Source organism: Pinus tabuliformis, chromosome 4_1 (genome assembly GCF_031772625.1).
Source record: "Pinus tabuliformis cultivar Carrire ecotype Pingquan chromosome 4_1, CPIR1, whole genome shotgun sequence".
Lineage (NCBI taxonomy): Eukaryota > Viridiplantae > Streptophyta > Pinopsida > Pinales > Pinaceae > Pinus > Pinus tabuliformis.
The window spans coordinates 527,345,596-527,353,875 of record NC_142303.1 but is presented as its reverse complement, the minus strand read 5'-3'; positions in this window follow the sequence as shown (position 1 = coordinate 527,353,875).

Sequence of the window (8,280 nt, the reverse complement as noted above, 5' to 3'; positions counted from 1 at the left end):
TACAAATGGAAAACCTGAATAAGCATTTCCTTGTAACCTATAAATTTGCATTATTGACTATCCAACCCAAGGGATATGGCTTATGATGAGGTACAGTTTCAAGGTTAATCTTTTTGACCAAGTCTTTTGAAATTAAGTTTGATTGTGACACACTATCAAATAATGGATTAATCTTCGTATGGTTTGAGATTACCCTTACATGGAACAACTCTATCCTTGATTCTTCATTTGGAGTGTTGTTGTGACTATGTGGGGAACTAGTGCTTGCTATCACATCTTTTCCCTTTGTGACCATGGCTGAAATCTTGGTCTCATAACCAAAATCGAATCCAAGATCATGTTGTGTGGTAGTGGTTGTCTTTTGTTTCCCCTTATTGTTTGGTTTATTAGGCCTTAGTTCGGGATGTAGTTTCCAATAGTGGGTTTCATCATGCCCTGCTTTGGAACAATGTTTGCATATAGTTTTCTCCCCTTATTTATTTACACTTGCATTCTTCTTTCCTTTCCATTTTCCACCCTTCTCATTCTCCTTACTCTTGAATGGCTTCTTTTTGCTACCCTATTTTTGAACGTTCTTTCCTCTTGCTTCAAGGTGCATGGCTTGCACACATACCTCATCTAAATTGCTTGGATTGAACATAAGGATAGTGTGTTTTAAGTAGGAATGTAAACCCCAATGTATTTCAATAATGCATCTTGGGAATTCAAGTTTACTCCTAACAACAAAGCACTTTTCCTAAACTCCTGGGTATAGTCTTGAACTATTTGGCCCTTGAGTTGCCTAAAGTTTTGCCAACTCATAATGGCTATTTGCATGTAGGATAAAGGATAAAACTGTCTTTTAATTGAAGAAACAAATTCAACCCAAGAAATGGATATCTTACCATGAATTCACATTTCTTCTTGAGTCTTTACTTCCCACCAAACTAGTGTTGCTCCTTCTAGCCTCAATGAAGTGAACTGGATCTTTATGTCACCTTCTTGATGGTTATAAATTCTGCAATAAACATCCAATTATAGAATCCATTTGTCTAAATTCTCTTCATTTACCTCACCATTGTACATGGGAAGTTCAAACTTAATGTCCAATTTGAGTAAGGGAGTTTTTTATTTTGGGTTTTTTGAATGAGTATGAACAGTTTTTGTGGTCGAAGTGGAAGATGATGCTGCTTGTGATGATGAGGATGAGGAAGATGATGAAGATGGTGGAGATGGAGGAGGCTTTCCTCCATTACCCTTTGAATCCTTCTTTTCATCTTTTTTTATCTTCTGAGCTTCCCTCTCCATGTGGGGACTTAGAACTCTCTCTAGCCATTCTAGTATTCCTCTCTTCATAGAGGACTCTAACCATGTCAGTTAAATCATAGAAAGCTTTCTTGTATGCTTCCTCTTCTGAAATACCTTCAGTCTCTCTTGCTCTAGACATGATGGATTTGGATTCAAGCTCAACTTCTGGTACTGCTTGTACCTCCTCAATCTCAACTGAAGGTAAAACTTAAGGTGCTTCAAGTGCAGCTGGGATTGAAACTTTGGGTGGAGATTATGGCCTTGTGGCTCTCCTTCTTCTGGGAATTATCTCAAGATTTGCAACCAATAGTTTCCCTTCTCCTCTCTGTAACTTTAACCTTGTGAGCATCACAAATTTGCAACCATTAAACCCCTACTTGCACAAAACTCAAGCAATCAAGCAAATAACCTTTGCTCTGATACCAACTTGATGCATTGTTGAATGCTAGTTTTGTTGTGCTAATTTCAACTTCAGAATTAAAAAAAATTGCTCATCATTTTCTTTATGTGCATAGGTTTCCTTTATGGTGTTTATGAATGTAACAGGTAAATTTGTCAAGTTTTATGTCAAATTCATGAGCAAAATAGCATGTAAATAAAGTGTTGAATAGAAGCAAACAAATATACAACAAAACCATCATAATGAACACTTACCACAATGTTTTTATAAATGAGTTCACCTCTCTTGGGCTACATCTCCTTGGTCTAGCTTCCATGGCTTGGGGCTCTGTATTAGCTCAAAATGGAAAAAAGTGTTGTTTACAATGCTCTACTACTCCTAAAACCTGCTTCAATGTGATCAAAACATCAAAATCATCTAGGAATGAATTTTTCTGAGCCCAAATTGGTTGAAAATTGCCAAAGTTATAGCCTCTTCAGTTTCCCCTAGGAAAACTCCACCAAAACTAGAGAACTCCAGTTAATCCCACCAAATTTGGAGAAAATCCCAAATTTATCGGATCGCCAAAAATATCGCCAAGTTAATCCCGCATTTAATTAAATGATAAGCATAATTTAATTAGAACTAATCTTCAGTTAGCACATAAATCACGTGGTTAGTGCTAACTGTTGGCCTTGGTTTCGTGGTGTGGTCAAATGCAGAGGGGGTTGGCCTGTGGGGCTAGCCCTCTCCTCCCCCAACCTGCCACGTATATCACATTAAATATAAACAATGACCATTGAATCTTAAGAACCAATGATGCGGTATAACAATAAGACCTTAGATTTGTGTGGGCGAGGTCGTGGGTTTGACTCCACTGACCTGCCATAAAAATTTTCCATTGCGTGCCGATGATTATAGGCCATTAGGGAGGGACACGTGGTGACCTCCAGGCTTGCCACATGTCCCCTTCTCAATGGTCCTCCTCCAACCAATGAAATCAAGCCAACTCATCAAACTGTAGACCAACCGAAATGCGCCACTTGGAGTGACCTCACTTGCTGTTGACCAATCCTTTAACTTGCACAGTCACCTGCCGCGTCAGCAGTACAGACTGCTGATTATGCAGTGACTGTACTTTTTTTTGCAAAATTCTTCTATTTGGCAAAGCAGACAGAACGCGATATCTTTCTCATACGAACTCCGTTTTTGAGTGAAACAAGTTGTGTTGGGATCGTATCGCCGAGACGGACATAGCCATTTAGTGTTTCAACGATTCTAAGCACTTTGATTTTTGAGCTAAATACTGATCACTTGATCACAGATATGGGGGAAGAGGTCTGGAATAGTTTCAAGGGTATGGAAGCCAAGTGGAAGCCTAACCTAAGCTCAAATGACCATTTCTGCTCAATTTGGGCTTAAAACAGGCTGCTACAGGGTTTCCTATAGTACTACAGGATGTCCTAGTTCTAGTACATGATGCCCTGTTTTACTACAAGAAACAAGCCAAAAGTTTATAAGGAGGTAGGAAAGGTAAAATGAAGTGTGGGAAATGTGTCTGATGGGTAAATAATGCATGGAGGAGGTGCACACTACCCAAGGCTCAGTCAAATGCTTCAATATGGTTGGATTTGCTCAAGGAAAATGTCCGCTTTGCTTACAAAACAAGAATTCGGATTAGGGTTTGGTGGAATTTGGCAGCGTAGGTGGAGAAGACTTGGTTGAGGAAAATGAGATGAGGTATCTAGGTAGATCAGAAGCTCCTGCAACAACATACACTCTTTTCTTCATTTATGCACAATTTCATTTATACATGGAAAAGATGAGTTGAATATAGGAAAAACAAAGTTATTAATAGCTAATGGCTAAGTTTATGAATGGAAGTGCTTCTAAACCATAGCAAACTCAAGAGATCAAAATGAAAATTGCAGATACTTCTAAGAAATTTAGAGACAATGATTTATTCAATAAGAAACCCTATGTTATGCAGTAATCAAACAATAAATATGTTTTTGGGCTGTGTGAATGGAACCCTCAAATCATGATCCCATAAGGGAGATGAGGTAAAGGCCACTATCACAAGATTTTATGAAGTGTTTACTGTCACTATGATACCACTGATCTATCTATCCACAAATGGAAGCAAACTAAGTAATCATCCAAATACTTGTAGATTAAACAAAACCAAAATCACTTCAACAGCTAACTATGAATGTAATCTAAGCATACATGTACAGAAAGAGGAACCTCTACTGCTAGGGTTGGGCCCTAACCCAAGATCTTCAGCCCTCTGAGTTAACTCAGTGCTGGATCAAGGGAATACTTTTTATTTTCATTAAAATATAAAAAATACATAAGAGTTAGTAGTCACATTGTCTTAGCTCAAAATTTCCTCTTCGCTACAACAAAAAAAAGTCAAATCCTAATGAGGCTCTAGGCCTTCTTATTTATACAACTGAAGCTACCAACAACTTCCTTAAATTTATGGAGGCTTGGATCCCAACTCAAGATCAACTTGTCTTGAACTATCACTCGCTTGGCTACCAATGACCTCGATGGCTTAGCTACTTGTAACTCTGAGCTAATGAGATCAGGTGGAGGAATCTTTGAGTAAGTGAGGAGTTAAGGAGGGAGATCCAATCCCCTAAAGTCCCTCTTGCTTGTCTACTTCGAGTTCCTGCACTTAAATTAGTCAAAATTACTCCAAATCTTGCAATTAATGCACATTAGGCCACATGACATAACATCTCATCTCTACCCTTCTCACTAAGAAAAATATGACAAAACATGTAAAGGAATGTGAGAAAAGTTGATTTTAATAAGTTGGGGAGTGGAATTAAGGTCCATTTAATTTACTTATTGATGAGCCTCATCAATTTCAGCACCAATATTACTTGCACAAAATGCTCTTCTGTTTGCTAAAAGAAGGATGATTTATAGCCAAACAATACACAAGGGTTTAAATATTGATATTCATTGATTATTGGTCTTGATTTCCTGGATATTAATAGATTTGAGATGATTTTTTGGGGTTTAATACATTTGAGATTGAGTTTATTTGTTTGTTTTTGACCTTGGAGCATTTTATTCTCTTATGACTTTGAAAGCTTTTTCCTTCTCTTAAAATTATCAAATTGTGCTTCTCTTGAATGTCCGAAATGAGTTGACTATGGGAATCAAAACTTTTAGGTCCATATGAGAATTTCATGGGAGTAACACTCATCTTACTACTCTCCAAAGCTCAGTACTCTAAAAAAGTGAGCGAAGGGTGTAAGGCTGCTTGGGAAGTTGCATGCATATATGGTGAAGGTGAAGCTAAGAAGATCGATCAGTTTAAGGAGCCTTTTAAGGACCATAATCCCCCCTGGTTCCTCCATTTCGTTTACTATTTCGCGCGCCAGGCTAGTAGTATAGAACAACCTAGCAGCAAGGTGATATAGACAACAATGAAAAACTAGTGCGGTGATATCTGAACTGAGTTGGTTACTCATTGCTTTATTCTGAGGCTACACAATCACTGCTTTATGCCTGCTATAAAAATACAAAGGTAATTGAATTATAAAAATCTTAATAGAATTAAGCTTTGAATAACAATTATATTGTATGAAGAAAAAGGTTGGGTAAAACTCATTTACCTTATAGGATTGAACAATGGCAATAAAACCAATAAATATTTCTTCATTTCTTCTTTGGAGGATGCCATATTTTTTATCGTCAATGGTAGAATTTGGAAATGTTTCACAATAACGTTTCGAGCTTTTTGCTTTCCTTGGTAGGGTTGGAAGGTAGGCAACCAGTGGTAGCCTTGAGGATAAGCTTCAAGATCATAAAGAAAAGGACAATGTATGCACTCTAATGGGTTCCAACCAACTTTGATTAGGTTGGTAGCCACCTCAAATGATCCAATTTGGAAAGACATCCTTACCCTGAGGACAAGTGATCATACCGTGAAGACAAGTTGAGTTCGTGTACCTTGAAGACAAGTGCAATACTTCCCTGTATAGTGTGAGCGATCTGTATGATCCATATGAAAACCCTCGTCACACATAAAAGATATATAATATTCTTAATTCATAAACATAATTTTTTTATGAATTAGTGTTAGTATTAGTTAAATGAAACCGAAATTTTCTCTACCAATTGACATTTACTCTAAGTTTTTATGCATTTTTCTTTGAGATGAGGCCGAATAAGACATCTAAATTTCCTATTGGTTGAAATAGGTGTTGGAAGAACGTCATAGGTTGAGAAAAAAGTGAGGGAAGGGTGCTTTATATAAAACAATAGGTTAAATATATTTGGTTTGCGTTCAAACTAATGAAACTAAAAAAAATAATGATTACAATAGTCCCTGCAACCCCAGAGGGGCAGGGAATAATAAGATTTTTGTAGAGGCCATGTTTTCATATTTGTACCTTAATTTTACTTCAGTTGTATATGATTGTGAGTATAAATTGCATATTTATGAGTTGTGTATTTCTCTTAGCATTCATAATCATATGGAATTATCTTTATAGTCAAGTATTCTTAATAGTAAAAGCCTATGTTGAGCTTCCTACCTAGCTACAACATTTCTTTCCCAGATTGCCTATTTCAGTGCATTTGTTTTGCTGGGTTGGGAAATGGTTTTATTATTGTTCGATCTTCTTGCATACAAATCTCCTTTAGCTATTTTTTTTGAGCTTGGCTAATTATTATTTACCTTCATAATGGTTGTTAGTTTACCTTATAGTCACATTCTATTATTGGTTACAAAAATTAAGTTGAATATCATCAATGCATATGTTAGATGTTAGAAGAGCTCTCTAGGGTTTGGTGGCGATGGAGAAAGTTTACAGTCTATGGTTTTACTGGTGGCATAGTCCTTAGCTTGGTACTAACTATGTATTCATGCAGTCAAGTTCTCACTCCCTTGTCTTATGAATTGAACGTATATGCGACCGCCTAGAAGTTGTCATTTTCCTGCTTTTGGTCTTGCTTTTTCCACATGAGCTCTTTATTTTCAACTCAATTTCTCCATGGGTTTTTTCTCATGAAAACGATTCTAGGTTGCTCTGAGATTTTGAATGACATCTCTCATTCATCAGAAGAAGCTTTGATGACCTAATTTTTTCCCCGGTTTTAAAAGGGTGCGACAATATTGTATGATTCTACACCACATGATGTTATAAAGGGTCAGTATACATATGAATCCTACTGTGTCCCACCAAATCCAAAGGATTTGTAAAGGTCCTTCGACAAATATGTCAGGGTGGTGTAGTCGTCATAAGCAATATTGATGTAAAAATGAGTGGGAGGAGTTGGGATTGTCCGAAAGTGTTATGGGGAGAGGGAAAAAAAGAAGTGAGCCTAGAAAACCTACAAGGATCTAGTAGAAATGAAGAAATTAACTGTGGGGTTACAAGTGAATATGGACAAATTGGAATATCTATCTAGGTGAGCTCTTATAGGTAAATTTAGTTATATCACCTTGACCCATTCCCATATTCTCTCTTGGGTAAAGGGGACTTGGAAACCCCTGGTGGGATATACTCATGTGGTTAGTATTATGGTGAACAAATGGATACACTTCCATTTACTTATTGAATATGATGTGGACCTAATCCTAAATAAGTCATGGGTTATTGACAGGGGTACCCAGTGGCTACAACGTTGGCATCCAACATTTTTTCTTGAAAAATGACCAACAAAATTGCAGGAACTTGTGGGTGATGTTGCTAGGCTTTCCTCTGGAACTATTGTTAAAGGAGATTTTGATCAACATCACTAACTCCCTTGGAAGATTTGCATTCTTGGAGGAATATTTCTTGATTGTGGCTGATAAGAGAATGGCCTGGGTCTTGGTGGAAATGGACATCTTAGAGGGACTTCCTGGGACCCTAAAAATTCAATGGGGGTGAGAAGGTTATCTTACACCCTTTAGATTTTTGGAAAATTCATTTTAGATGCCTAAACTGTAGGGATATGGTTCATTTAGTCTATTCCTGTAGTTTACTCTCTCATCGACCTTATAGCCCAAAAATATCTGCTAGGGTCCGTTTAAGTCCATTACTCCTCCATGTCACATATCTCTTCCACACATCTATAAGAGACCTCAAAGGTTTTGCGATCAATGTTTGCCCATCTAGAGGCTATGAAAGAGGCAAATGATAGGATGAAAATAATTCATCAATCACTCCAAACCGTGATGAATGAACCCGCTGGTGGTCAAAACTTTTTGGATGAAAATCGATGTTCGATGCTCGGAGATGTGCCCTTCTCTTGCGTATCTGCAGAAAAGGCCAATGATAAATATGTGGAGGAAAGTCAAAGTACACTAGAGCTAGAAACCATGGGTGGACTTGACATTATTCATACAACTAAGCACTCTTCTAGAAGCGATTTGGAGTCTATTAAGTCTTCGATCTCTACCTGTTCTCTTATTCGATCATTTTCATATGAGGACTCTTTGCTGTTAGACCATCTAGAACAAACATATCTAAAAAACCTCAACCACAACATTGATGACTCATCATTTTATCCACTTTTTCCTAAAGATGTTTTGGAATAGAAATATGTCAATCATTCCATTAATAATAGAGCCCTAAATTATACATCTAAGCCTTTCCATAACC